This window comes from Alexandromys fortis, unplaced genomic scaffold (genome assembly GCF_014885135.2).
Source record: "Alexandromys fortis isolate MF-2015 unplaced genomic scaffold, M_Fortis_MF-2015_v1.1 scaffold_18, whole genome shotgun sequence".
Taxonomy (NCBI): domain Eukaryota; kingdom Metazoa; phylum Chordata; class Mammalia; order Rodentia; family Cricetidae; genus Alexandromys; species Alexandromys fortis.
Window position 1 is genome coordinate 7,579,891 of NW_026067897.1, and position 14,444 is coordinate 7,594,334.

The 14,444-nt window shown below is 42.8% G+C and overlaps 1 protein-coding gene across 2 annotated transcripts in view; it reads left to right on the forward strand.

Moving 5' to 3' along the window:
• The window catches only part of Ca8 (carbonic anhydrase 8), a 79,510-nt gene extending 65,898 nt beyond the window's left edge, over nucleotides 1-13,612 (forward strand). For both annotated transcript variants that reach the window (XM_050165502.1, XM_050165512.1), the window contains exon 9: nucleotides 11,675-13,612. The gene's annotated coding sequence lies outside the window, so the exon portion shown is untranslated. The remainder of the gene's footprint in view (nucleotides 1-11,674) is intronic.
• The last annotated feature ends 832 nt before the right edge of the window (nucleotides 13,613-14,444 follow it).

Consider the following 14,444-nt stretch of genomic DNA (forward strand, 5'->3'; position numbering starts at 1 on the left):
ATACTAGCACATAATATTTGCCTGTTTTGTTAACTTTTAGCTCAGTGTAGAAGCTGTTTGGACTGGCCACAGAGCCGCTCACCCAAGACTCATACAATATTAGTCCATGCACGGGTTTTTGCTAACTGCAATAAATCAATGCTTTGCTTTCTGCAAGCATTAATTATACATGTTTGTTTAAATCACTTTCTTCTCCTTCCTTAAAAGCAAAAGCAGTAACAAACAGAAAAATAAAGGATTAGCAAACATCCCAGAATAATCCTTTGTCAGAATTGATGCCATTTTTCTTTCCAAATCTTTGAAGTCATCCTTGACTGTGTTGAACTTTTCCCGACACGTACTTTTGCAATTCATGATTTTGCCTTCTTATCTTTGATGAGGAAATTTCTTATCTGTTTTCTCTTGGAACCCCAAAGAATTCTAGGCTAGAGAAACGCAGAGCATTATGGGAAAGGAAGGCCTGTGTGAGGAAGGTGAGGAGTGTCACACTGTGGAAGCCTACCCATTATCTCTCCAGGGTGAACAAAAAGCTGAAGGGCAGGTTTTCAGCGAGCAGCACTTGGACTTGAACCACAACACGGTGTCCAGCATTAGCAAGAGGATCAAGCACCTCACAGACAGGACTGTTTCCTAGTCCCTGAGTCCTATAGAATTCCCTCAGAATGAAATAGAAAAAAAAAGTTTACAGGATGATTTCAGGAAAATGCCCAAATACCATAAACGCCGAAACCATCTCTTAGGTTTTGATTATGTGATATAAAATTATTATTCGCCCGAGAGTAAAAAATATCAGGACTATATTGGCTCTCTTCAGGATTCCTGCACTATGCAAGCAATTCCTGCATTGAAATGTGTCCCTTTGCCTTTTTATAGTTTAGAAATGTTGATAATTTGTTGTGGATGAAAATTCTGAAATGATTTATTTTTTCCACACCTGAGAATGTATAAAAGAGGTGGTTTAAGAAGAAGTAAAGAAAGATTTTGCAGCCAAGAACCAATGTGCTGTTGACTGTATGTTCTGATCCCTGAAATACAGTCAGTTTCATAATTTTTAACACCTAAGAATGTTTTCAGAAGAAAGACATCATGTCTGTGGCCGGTGTATGTGGTCTAAATATGTTCTGTGTGTCTGTTGCTCTTTGCTCAAGGGCTGTATGTTGACATAAACATGGCTTTAAGTGGGCAGCTAAGAGGACATACATCAGCCAGGGGAAGAATTTACCTCTAGGAGTGGTAAGGCAGCCTTTTCCTATAGATATGTAGATCAGAGCCTAGATAAGGCTTTTGGGGGGTGTGGTGGGCTAGAACCCTCTCAGTTCCTGAGTGCTGTGGATGCTGGCTGCACAAGCTTATCCCAGCCGACCTCTTGGGTGCCTTTGACTTCTGTGCCTGTGTGGTGGACATGCCTGTGTCTGTCTCAACAGCTTTATCATGGCAAAGGCAAATAAGAGGATGGGCTGCAGGGACGTGAGGAGGGGTCGAAGTTAATAAGGTCTCCAGCTAGAAAGGTAAAAGCTAAAAATAAAATTGGGGGAAGTTGCCAAAAATGAGTACAGAAATAGCATGCTCTTTATTCGTGAGTTTAAGAAGATGTTTTCTCTTATTTTCTGCTTCTTGGAGCAGAGTGCACTGGAGCAGCACCACCACATAGAAAGCCATTTCTACGCTAGTGTTTCATTCTGAGTGAAAGCTTTAAAGGGAAAATATAATCTGTAGTCAAACTCTTCTCTGTTCTGCCAGTCAGCTCCCATATAATGACATGGAGATGTCTTATTAATTATGAAAGCTGGGCCTTGTCCACTTTCTTCTTGTCCCACTGGCTCTTATAACTTAATTTACCTGTTCCTAGTTTGCCTCAGGTTTTTCTTTAACCTCTCTTTCATTCTGTATGTCCTGCTCTCCTGCCTCCTCAGTGGCTGGCTGGCCGGCCCCTGGCATCTCTCTGGTGTCTCTCTCTGTCTCCCCCAAGCCTAAATTCCTCCTCCTACTTATTGTCTCTGCCCTCCAGCCCCACCTAGCTATCGGCCATTCAGCTTTTTATTAGATCAACCAGGTGCCTTAGGCAGGCAAAGTGATAGTTAAATATTCCACAACACAATCAATATAGAATTAGTTAATTTGCTTAAAATTTTTCTCAATTAGAAAAAGAACACAGAGAATTTCCTAGTATGTCAGATTGGCTATTTACGACTTAGCCTGCTCCTGAGCAAGGTTAAATGGCTATAGAAATGGCTAGGCTGTCTTCTACCCCACCTCCACGACCAGGAATTTTCCAGTGGGATGTCCGGAGTATTCTATTGGCTTCTGACTATTTAAATACGGTTTGTACTTGAGGGACCACAGTTTTCCTCCAACAAGTCTTTCCCAAGTATACTAGCCTTACTAGCCTTTCTGTACTTACTGGAGTTCAGATCCTTATTCATTTAACTTTTAGTTAATTTCTGTCTTCTAATAATATGGTTAGCAGTAGTTGTTATTCTTTATCTATTCCACCGATGTATCAATTCCTGTGTACTGGAATTAAGTCCATTTGTAACTGCCTTAGGCTGGTTTTCTTTCTGCAAGACTTCCAAGAATCTTTACTATGTCAAGACCAGTCAACTGTAGGAAACAGCCCTGCAAAGGTTTAGCCAGAGAACAGTGACAGTATGTGTATGGGAACCCAAAGCATTCTTTGTGGTTCTGGAAGACCTGAAGTGGTGACGTGGGCACCGGTCCCCCCCCCCCCCCCCCCCCCCGCCCCATTTCTCCCACCGTTTCTTCTTTCTTCTCTCGGAAAGGAAGGGCAGGTCTAGGCTGTGCTCTTTTCACTTGGGTGAAAGTAGACTCAGGAATTGCACTCACAATCCCTTTATCGCGGCCTGGCTCTCTGCTGGCTCCTCTTCAAAGGTGGGCCGTGTAGACCTGGCTGCCTCACCTTGCCCACTTACAAACTTGTCATCTGTTTCCATACGTTTCCCTTCTGGTAGCTTTCAGGGCCATCTAGTAGCTCCATATCTCTCCATATCTGTCGCCAGCACCTGCAAAGTCAGCATCTGCTTCCGTACAGCTTCTGTCTGCCGCCTTCATCAAGCTGCTGAGGACAGAGACGCAGACAACAGACAGCACCCGGACCCGTGTCAACTCCAGCTGGTTGGCGGTAGCTGTCGGGAGAGTGGTAGTGTTTCTGAACTCACCCGGGAGTGCGGTGGGAAAAGTAATGGGGCTGCCTGCTAATGCCTGCCCTTGGTGGGGCTGGGCTTCCTACTCGCGGTTGCAGTCCATAATGAAAGGTAACATCATTATCATGTGACATTAATGTTCTAGCTGTTAACTAAGGAGACTTTTGAAATGGGCTTTGGAAAATGGATCTGATTAGCGAGTTCTATGTTGGCTGGTGTTAGCCGTTACTGAGGAAGTAGAGAAAGAAGGCTAAATGGTTGCATCCCTGATTTACTTTGACAGTATTTTCATCATTTATGTAGAGGATAAGGCCCAAGCTAAGGGTACTAACCCCTTCCCTCCAATGCTCTGCTTCCTAATACTATATAGCATATGGCTTATAAGCACAGAGTTCTTGAGAAACTTGAAGTCTCAGGGCTGGAGGGACAGCTCAGCCATTAAAGGCCAAGGCTCATAACCATTAAAGGTCAAGGTCGCAAGCCTGAAGTCTCAGTATCAGCGAGAAAAGAATAGTAGCCAGGCAGGGCAGAGGGATTCACTCAGATCTCTCTGTTTAGGGGAGAAGGTCCTCTCCTGAAGGCGGGAAAGGCTCAATAAGTGTCTTCTACTTGGGTCTCTGTGACAAAATCCTGGGACTAGGGTTAGCTTCTCAACAACAGAAATGTCTTCCTTAGAGTTGGAGACTTATCTCAAGACAAGGAGACGAAAGACTGCCTGGTAGGGCTCCTTTCCTGCACAGAGAACAATCCCTTTTTTTTTTTTTTTTTTTTTTTCAAGACAGGGTTTCTCTGTGGCTTTGGAGCCTGTCCTGGAACTAGCGCTGTAGACCAGATGGTCTCGAACTCACAGAGATCCGTCTGCCTCTGCCTCCCGAGTGCTGGGATTAAAGGCGTGCGCCATCATCGCCCTGCTGAACAATCCCTTCTTACAGAAGGCGCTCCCTAGGTTTGAGGAGTCCCCTTCAAGAGAGAGCTCATGCCAGCCACATGGGCTCTGTCTCTGTGATCTAATTGAGTCCCAGTCATGTGAGTTCTTTCTCCAGAATCTAACCTCCCCTCCAAGGCTCTACTTCCTGATATCAACCCTGTAAGAACTGGGTGGTTGGTGGGGGAGAGGACATGACCGTTTAGACCGTTCAAGTATGCATAGGAGAAATGTTGCTAGAGGAAACGAGATGCTGACATGATTCTCCCAAGGCAAAGCAGCCATCGACCTGAAAATATGTTTAATGGGAATAGAATCAAAGACAGATGATTGCTTTTAACTCTTAACTTTTAGGGAAAAAAATTTAAATAGTATATACACATAGGTCTGCTTAACTCTCTGGCTATTTCAATTTTACTTAAACATCCCAGTTAGTTATTCTCATAACAACTACAGCACTCCCTACCTAGTACTTTTGACAGACTCTGGCATATTTATTATGATTATACAGAGATTTCTCCTGTCGAGAAATATGACAAAAGATAACAGCTCCTCAAAATAAATTACTAGAATTGTGAAGCCGTGACAACTTCAGGTAAATTTATTTTCCGTCCCCGTGCTTATTAAGACAAACCCTGCGAGTGGTCTGTGTTCTTGCTGTCCTTGCCTCTCTGAGTTCTCATCATTCACTCTGCGATGGGTTTTTATCAGGAATTTAAGATCTTCAGTGTGTGTCTACAGAATAAAAGATGCTTTCAGTGACATCTGAAGATCTCAGTCTTAAACTGGATCTTAAGACACTATCAAACCTAGTCTTTCGCCTGAGAGGTCCTTGACCAACTTAGTCCAAATGTTTACTCACCATAGATAGAAAAGAATAAGGCTGTGCTCCCTGTGGATACCTCCTTCAGCCTTTACACCAGCATAATATCCATGGGTACAGCCCATCACCTCATGCAGTACCGTGCCTACTGCTCACTGCTGGGATGCCCTCTGGATGGTGGTGCTCTTCGTAAATACGGATTTCTGATGGACATAAATGGCTGTATTATTTTAAGTCTTCTTAGATTCACATCATCCATCCCCCTGTTGACACGCAATGATTCCTACACCTGTGCACTGCGGAAAAGCAGCAGTGATTTTTTTTTTTTGCAGGCCTGCAAGTTCATCCTGATTTTTCAAGAGCCCACCATGCCTCTTTAATGTCATTTTTCCCCGCTAAGGAATGATTAGAATTAGTAGATCACAGCAACAAAGTTACTGTAAAGCTAAAGAAAGGAAATAAGAATAACAGTGTTGCTAATAATCAAAATTAGGGGCACATTCATGGCACATTTTGGTACCTGAAATATTTACATAAGAAATAAGGCAAAAACCCACCTTCACTTACAAGAGAACAGAGTGCAAACAACCCTTTCTTATAATAGCTGCCCAAATCCCAGTTCAACTTGATTTCGTTGACTTTGATTTCGGGACTAAAAGAATTAAGCCTGAACTAGTGAAAGATGAAGACTATGAGCTCTCAATTAAGAGGTAATTAGACACTCAATCACCCTTACAACACACCAGGGAGTACGGAAGAAGGAAGAAAAATGTGCCTCGCTGTCGTGTATAAAATGGTTTGGTTAATTAGTTGAGTGCTAATTGAGATTGAGAAAGTGTCGCAATAGCACACAGGTTTACTCGTGAATAATTTTACAAGCTAAGTTGAGTGTTTCCTCACCCCAGTGCGGAATAATGTGGAGATTATCAAGCAGTAAGGTTCCTACAGAGTGGGTAAAAGTTTCGGTGGAGATGCTCGCGGGTGATGGAGAGCCCTATGCTCTTGCCTTTATTTTAGAGACAAAAAAACAAAAAAAGCAAAACATCAACAACAAACAAACAGAGAAGTGCTGAGAAGCTTCCCTTAAGCGGTCACAAGCAGTAAAACCATTCAGCTGCCTGTAGGATTAGCTCCTGGCTGTGGGCTATTTAATTGTACCTCTTGGATCTCTGCCTTCTCACCCCTTTTAGATAATGCTGTGGGAATGAGATTATCTGAAGAGGTAGGGAGAATGTGTGTGCTTTTACTTTATGGGGCACATCGCTAATTCCTCTGAGGGTTCACTAAGTCACATACGCCCATCATGTGAATGTTGTATAGAAAGAGGTTTTGCCATCCAGTCCGCCTCCACCTTTGGTTCAGCCCCTTTCCTCCCCAGTCTGGGCTGTAACAGTTAACCTAACATTTCATTGCTTTCTGGTTCCATGTCTCCAAATATAATTGTTGAATATTCATGGTGAAAATTTCAAGCGACACAGCAGTCAATGAAGCCGGGGCACAGCTCTCTGGAACTCCACGGCCTGCGACAGCCATCACCAGTTCCAGGTGTCCTGGCGTGGGTGGAGGCTGTATAGCATTTACGTGAGGGTAGTATGAGTCCATTGGCGTGGCCATGACAGAGTTAAACTTCTTTTTCCCTCATGTAAGAAGGCCGGTGGAGAGGCTACAATGAGAAAATGGAATCTCCCTGTTTAACATTATTTGTTCTGCAGGAGAAGTACATCAGGAACATTAGTTGTGTGCATTCAATCTATGTATGCATCTGTGTTTACATGTATGTGGTGATCCATATGGAGTTATTCCGTGTATGCCATCTGCTGACTTGATGCTATGTCTTCTTGTAGGTCATACTGTTAAGTGTTTGTTAAACATAGGTCATTTTTTTTTAATTTTAAAGATTTATTTATTTTATGTGTGTATGTGTATGTAGGTGTGTACCATGTGCATGCCTGGTGTTCATTGTTGAATGCCTCTGGAACTGGAGTCAAAGCTGTTTGTGAGCTGCCCAGTGGGTACTTGGAACTGAACCCAGATCCTTTGGGCGTTGACCACCATGTAATCTCTCCATCTCTGGCATGCTACTTTTTAACCGTTATGAAACTTATTTATACTTTGGTCATTTCCAGTGTTCTTCTATAATCAACTCTACTATGGGTTGGTTATTGATGAATTTCCTTAAAATACCCTTAGTAATGCAGTTATCAGAGTTTTATTTTAACTCTGAAAAAACATTACTGTTCTCAAGAGTTGTGTCAGCTCATGCCCCAACTAGCCACATGTCTAGCTCTGGTTCCTCTTTACTTTTATGAGATTCCCAGAGCTGTTCAAGGACTCATGAGGTGATGTCAAGCAGACGGTTAGCATTCACGAAGCACAAGTACTCCCTGTTGCTGTTACGGCTGTGGTGGTCCGTATTGACCACCCTCTTTTTCTACTTTATTTTCATATTAATGTTTTGTGGGAAACATGATGCATGAGGCTGGTCCCTGATATTCTAACGGTCCTTTCATATAGCTGCAATGACTTTCATTTGCTTATTTTGAGTTTGCTAGCTAAACCACAGTAGCATCTGTCAATAGTAACTGATGTATTTCTAATGTGAATAATTCTTCCCTCATTGCACCAATGAGTACGTCTGTGAACTTTAAATACTTCACTGTGGTGACTGCTGTACTTATTTCTGATACTTGGATCTCCAAGCCCAGAGGCGTCTCTCTTATCTTTCCTTGGAATATTCAAGAACAACTGTTGCTCCTGGTCTCTCTCCCTTTCTCTTCTTTGGTGTTTCTTTGTTTTCCTTTCTGGAAATAGTGGCTATGTGGGAACAGTAAGTAACTTGTTACGTGCCCTTGGTTATAATTGAATCACATTGAATTTCTACCTCTTTTGTGTGTGTGTGTGTGTGTGTGTGTGTGTGTGTGTGTGTGACTGTTCTGAGCTGTCTTCAGTAGCTTTCAGCCTAAGGCTCATAGCTAAGTCCGAGTTAAGGGAACTTGTGCAACCTGCCCCAATGATGCACTATTAGTGCCCGGGAAAATGGTCGACCCACCCCCAAGGATGTGTCACTAGTGCCTGGGAAAACAGCCAGCCCACCCCAAGGGTGTGCCTCTAGTGCCTGTGAAAACGGCCAGCCCACCCCAAGGGTGTGCCTCTAGTGCCTGTGAAAACGGCCAGCCCACCCCAAGTACCTGGGAAACAGCCAGCCCAGTTTAAAAACAATCAATATTGTTTAGCACATCAATATTTCTTTTTTTTTCCTTTTTTTAAGTTAAAGTTTTTTTTTTTTTTTTTTTTTTTAGCTTTCATTGTATGTGCTCGAGTGTTTAGCCTACATGTCTGTGTGTGTACTATGTGTGTCCCTGATACTTTGGATGTCAGAAGAGGAATTTGGATTCCCTGAACTGAAGCTTGGAATGCTTATGAGCCACCATGTTCGTTCTGGGTTCTGGAAGCAAACCCAGGTCCTCTGCAAGAGCCAGTGCCCTTGAGTGCTGAGCCATCTCTAGCCCATATCACTGTTATTGTTTGTTTGCTCATTCTTCCCTCATACATTACATCCCCACGCAGTTTCCCCCCTCCTTCCCTCCCAGACCCACCCCTTCTTTCCCTCTTCCCCAGATCCACTCCTCTTCCGTTTCCCAAGAGTATCAACCAAACATGACTTAACGAATTACAATAATACCAAGGCTGGATGAGATGAGTAGGAGGAAAAGGGTCCCCAAAACAGGCAGAAGAGTCAGAGACAGCCACCACTCCCTGTTAGGAGTTCTGCTGGGGGAACTCCTTCAGCCAATGGCCTTTGAGATGATGGCCCACTTTGGGTGTGGTCTTGGGTACTACATATGCAGACATAGAGGCGTGGGTTCCTGTTCACCGCTCATGCAGAGGACCGCTGATCTGTGAGTCTACCTCTAAATAAAGAGTCCTTTATTATACTCCATTCTGAGCTAGTGTGGGACTACTTTATTGTAATTGCCGACATCGTTCCACAAGGACATCAAGCTACACGATCATAATATCTGTGCAGAGGACCTAGTTCAGACTCCTATAGGCTTCCTGGTTGTTAGTTCAGGCTCCGTGAGCCCCTATGAGTTCTGCTTAGTTGATTCTGTGGGCCCTGCTCATGTGTTTCAAAGGGATACTGTAGTAGATAGTCAAGTTAGCGGAATCAGATTTCTTGTCCGTGACATCAGCCTCTGACCTTTGCGGTCTCTGAGGGGGCAGGATGCGCGCACACGTGCGCTTGTATGGTTGGCAGCTTTTCAGGAAATTCTTTAAAGGGATCTGAATTGAATGCATTCCCTGGGGTCCCTCCATAGAAGACAAATTAAGGTTCAAAATAGGCATATGAAAGATAACATCTGTTATAATTATATTAAAAAGAATTGGTGATTTAACAGACTCTTTAGAATGTGGTCATGCTTCAAGGTTATTGTTGTGAATAATACTCACTGCAGAACAGAAAATTCCCTCTACATTTAAGCTTTCCTGTTTATATTTAGACAAATGGGCACTTGGAAGACATCCCAGAGAGGAGAATGGGAGACTGATTACCTCGGTTAATTTGTCCTTTCTTTAGATTGTTTTATCAAACAGATTCATGTTCTGATGACCCGATGACATGGTTCTCAGAAAGAGTTTAGGAAAATACACAGAATGCATCAAAAGGAATGTTTGTCACCAGTCCCGACCACTGATTGAGCATTGACAATTTTGTCTTTACCACAAATCACATTAAAATAACAGAAAAGGGAACTTTGTTAAATGTACAAACTCACAAGGACGAGAAAGCAAGAGGACAGACAAAGTACCTTAGAAACTGGCAAGCACAGTGATTGAGGGGGCAGATTTTTCTGTGATGGGCTCGCAGAGTTCGAGAAATTTGCAACAGATTTTTCTGGACCTTGGAAGGCAAAGAAGCCAGTGCTGTCTGTGTTGGTTGAATGCCGTTTGAGAAGCAGTACACTTTAACTGGGAGATGCCTGGAAGTACTTACCTTGTGGAGAGGACTCAAAACAGTTGATAATAGGAATTAGCCTCCCTTGCTAGAATAGGGTGGAGGGGCCACTTCCTGAGAACTCACCGTCTCTGGTCTCTTCCTCCCCACCCAGTCTCTAGTGCAGTGTCAAAAAGACAGTCTACTTCCCAGCTGACCCACAAGGGAAACACCTAGGACAGCAGTGGAGTAGGATCCCGGATACAAATGCTAGTCAGTGCAGAAGTGGCTGAATTGGATGTGGGCTTCTAAAGAGGTTTCTGCAAAGATGCAAATGCAAAGACAGGGGCTCACTGTATAGCCTGGCAGGATTTGAACTTGCTATGTAGGTCAGACCTGTCTTGAACTCAAGGAGACCTGCCTATGGTCTCATAAGTGCTGGATTAAAGGTGTCTTCCACTCTGCCAAGCCACAAGAGATGTCTTCACTTCTTGAACAAGTAGGATAATTGGTAGGTAGTATTGGATTGGTAGGTAGTAATTGAATTAATTATGAAAAAGTCTAAGATTCTCATTTAACTCAGATCAAACAACATGCAAGAAAGAAAAACAATTAAGTGAAATCCATAGTTTCATTCTGAATATTATTTGTCATTACTGTAATATAAATAATTGATTCAAGTAAAATTACAGGAAAAATATATTTGCAGGGTGGGATGGTAGTTAGGATTGATACACTTGTCTTGGGTGGTGTGGTGGGCGTGGAGGGGCTGACTAGGGGAAAGAACTTCAGATCGTCCCATGCCACTGGGACAGACAACACCTAATACCTAAGCAAATTGGAAGGCGTGCTGAGGACCATGTGATGTTCATAAAATCATCCGCGGAAAGAATTGATTAGAAAGTTGCTGACATGTGAGAGAGAAGAAAGACAGGCAGTCTTCATAGTAAACACTTTTACTTATTTAATTGGTTAAATGGCCTCAGTGTAATTTTCACAGAAATACAAAAGTAAAATGGGAAGCCCTGATGTTATCATTTTACCGTACCTAAGTGTGTACAGACACGTGTGTGTGCAGTGTGCACACAAGCGCATGTGCACTCTTCCTTGGAGCATTTGCTTTTGGTCAGGTAGCATGCTGGGCCGACGTCATCATGGTGGGGAGCATGGCAGCCGCCAGGCTGGCATGGCACTAGAGCAGGAGCTAAGATCTTACATCTTAAGACACAGCCATGAGGCAGAGAGGTCCTAGGAATGGCCTGGGCTTTTAAGACCTCAAAGCCTGCCCCCAGTGGCACACCTCCACACACCTCCTAATGCTTCCCAAAGAGTTCCTCTAACTGGGAACCAAATATTCAAACATGTGAACCTTTGTGGGCCATACTTATTCGCCACATTGGGGAACCTGTGGATTGTTATACCACAAAAACAATGTGCCATATGTTAGTCTGCATTTAACTGTGCAATTAGTAGGACCTTTAAGATGCTTTCGGACCAGGAGGAAGTGGTTATTATCCAGCTGTGATCATTGCATATAAAACTGATAGCAATTTAAAGTTTCATTTTTATTTGTTAGACCTGGCATGTAAGTATTTCATTTATAATATAGCCCAAATATAAATTTGTTGGACAGTGTCTGTGGCTGTGACATTGTACTCATTTCTGACACAGAAGTAAAATTACGGTGGAAAATTACAAAGATATTTTAGAGGTTTGTAACGATACTTGAAAATTCCTACTTTCTGTCATGTTTAATGTTTGGACTCTAGCAAGGCTGTGTGCTGTGGCAGGGTGCCCGCGATCTGACTACTTCATTCTCTTGCCTGAAGGAGGAAGACAGTGGTCCCATGGAGCCTTTGGATGAGGAGTGGAGACTCCTGAGTGGCAGCTTCGTTTTAACCCTCCAGCCTGCATCGTCTTCAGCTGCTCCAGCTTTGGTGGACATCTGTGACCATTGTCTGCATACACGCTGTTATGAACTAGTAGAAGTGGCTATTCAATGTAAAGAAATTCAGTGTGTGTGCACACACACCACAGCTTCTGGTATTCAGACTTTTGCACATACTGCTACTTGCTTATGTGTAGAAAGAATGAACGTAGTTTGCAGACCTATTAATATGACTGTACCATATATCGATATGAGACAGAAGAAACCCTCCGCGTTTCCAGAGCCAAGTTGTTCATTTCCTGTCTGTATTAAAAACCATGCCCATCCCCAACCTAGTGTCATTCATGATAACAAAATAAAAGTTTTGGTCTACAACAGCCTAGAACTTCAAAATATAACATGAAGGAGTTGTAAAAATTATCTTGTGTGTTTTTTCTAACAGTCACACCAAATTTAATATCAAACTGGTTTATTACAGAAAACAATTTTGGAATTAATACAGAAATACTTTATACATTATTTTTAAAGAAATTATTTGAATCTAATATAGCTGGAACATATCTGAAACTATGGCTTCTACGAAGTTAAGGATAGCTTAAGAGATAAATAGGAAGAAAGATGGGCACAGGGATAGCTTCGTTTTCCATAATCGAAATAGAATTCAGTGGTATACTATATTAATTTAGTATTGTACACTTTGTATGTCTTCAAAATACTTTCTTCTATAGGTTGCACTTCTGTGTTGAGGTAAGCTAGGGTGGACCATATCCTGTTTTTAAGAGTGGCTGCCGTTAAGCACGTCTAAAGTCATAGTTCAGTGTGACGGAATGGTGTGCAGCAGGAGAGATACTGACAGAAAGCAAAAACTTAAGAAATAAATGTTATTGGTGGTTATACTTCTTGAAAAAACAAAGGGCTTCACTAACAGTCTCGTTTGGAGGGACTTGTTGGTGGTAGGTAGAATAAGGTCCTCTTCGGGGGTTTTAGATCTGTTTGGTCGAGGCTGCATTAATGGAAACAATACAAACGAAACAGTACAAGAGGTCTCCCAGAAAACAGAAGCAACGAAGACTTTGCTTCAATGTAGAGACCCAGGCAAGGAGGAAGACGAGAGCCATGCTCCTGAGGAAAGGAGATGAGAAGGCTCAGTGGGCACAGCAGAGTAGCCCCAGGCAGGGCCTCCCAGGCACAGAGAGGCTCTGGATGCTTTCTTTTGGCACCTTTTAGTATTTGCTAAAATTGAAATAGCAAAGTATAAGTTAAATCAACAAACAAACAGAACAACCCTGCAATCTAAACCTTTGCATTGTCCAGGCTGGCATTATGAGACGTGTTCAGCCATAGCTACAGCGATGTCATAATTAATGGACCAGTCTAAAGGCTTTCATGTTTCAGTCAGATAGCACCCCTGGCGCTTCTTTGGTAGATCAGTGCCTGGGACACAACCATGCGTAGGCATCAGAGTCTCCACTCCAACAGGACGGACTTGGACTTGAGTTCTTGGTTTTCATGTCTCATACTTGCTGCAGTCTCTACCCATCTGACCCCACGATGTATAAGGTGGAAAAATATAATGACAAAAACTCATATAGTTGACTTCTAGAGTGATATCTAGCTGTCTCATGCTTATCCTATAGTGCAAGGTAAAAATTTCATAAAGCAACCAAATTGATTTTCTGAGTACTTTTTAAATGACCACTTAAGATTAGTGTCCATGGCTTAATACTCTTTATATTCTTTCTTTCTCCTTTTTAATTAATTTATTTATTTTGAGAAAAGTTCTCACTGTCTAGTCTTGACTGTCCTGCGTCGATCAGACTGGCCTTAATCTCTCAGAGAGCCACCTGACTCTGCTGGAATTAAAGGTGTGTGCCACTAAGCCCAACCAATTTTCATGTATAAAGAACACCTTCAAGCTCTAATTGCCATTGATTCAGAATAGAAACACTTGCGTGTTTGTGTAAATGGATTTGAAAGTCTAATTTGTTCATCAATAAAACTGTCAGCAAATGTTATCAGATCTATATTACTCTGATGGTGCGTGGGGAAGGAAATCAAAAGTTACGCCATGGGACCTGCAGCTGGAGGGGGCCTTCTGGGGCAGAAGTGTAGGTGGGCGTTAACCTGGAGTATAAGGTGAATTTCACTAATCTGGAGGTTTAGAGTAAGGGCAACAAACTGAAGTGCCTCCCATAGAGCTTTCACACCTGCGTGTGGTCATTCATGAACCGCGTGGTGTGTGAGGGGATACTGATCTCAGAAGATTTGTCGGCCAAGAAAAAAAAATGTGTGTGTTTGCACGTGTGTGGGTATGTGCATGTCACAGTGTGCATGTGGAACAACGTAGATGAACGGACTCTCTCCACCGTGTGGATCCTGGGGATGGGATCGAACTTAGGTCGTCAGGCTTGGCAGCAAGCGCCAGCAGCACTGAACCCTTTTGTTGTTGCTCAGTCTCTCCGACGGCTCGCCAATGCTCTTCATTCTTCCAAAGGACCCAGGTTTGATTTCGATGTTTTTCTCTGTTGTGCTTTTGTCGTAATCTTTATTTTCCTTCGTTACTTGATGCTTGCTGTGGATTTAAGCTTTGCTCTTTCCATTATCTTAAGGGCTAAGATCAAGTTATTTATTTGAGATTTTTCTGTTTTAAATCAGGACATTTACTGTAGTGAGCTTCCCTTGAGCATTTTCAGCAGCGGTTATAGATCCTG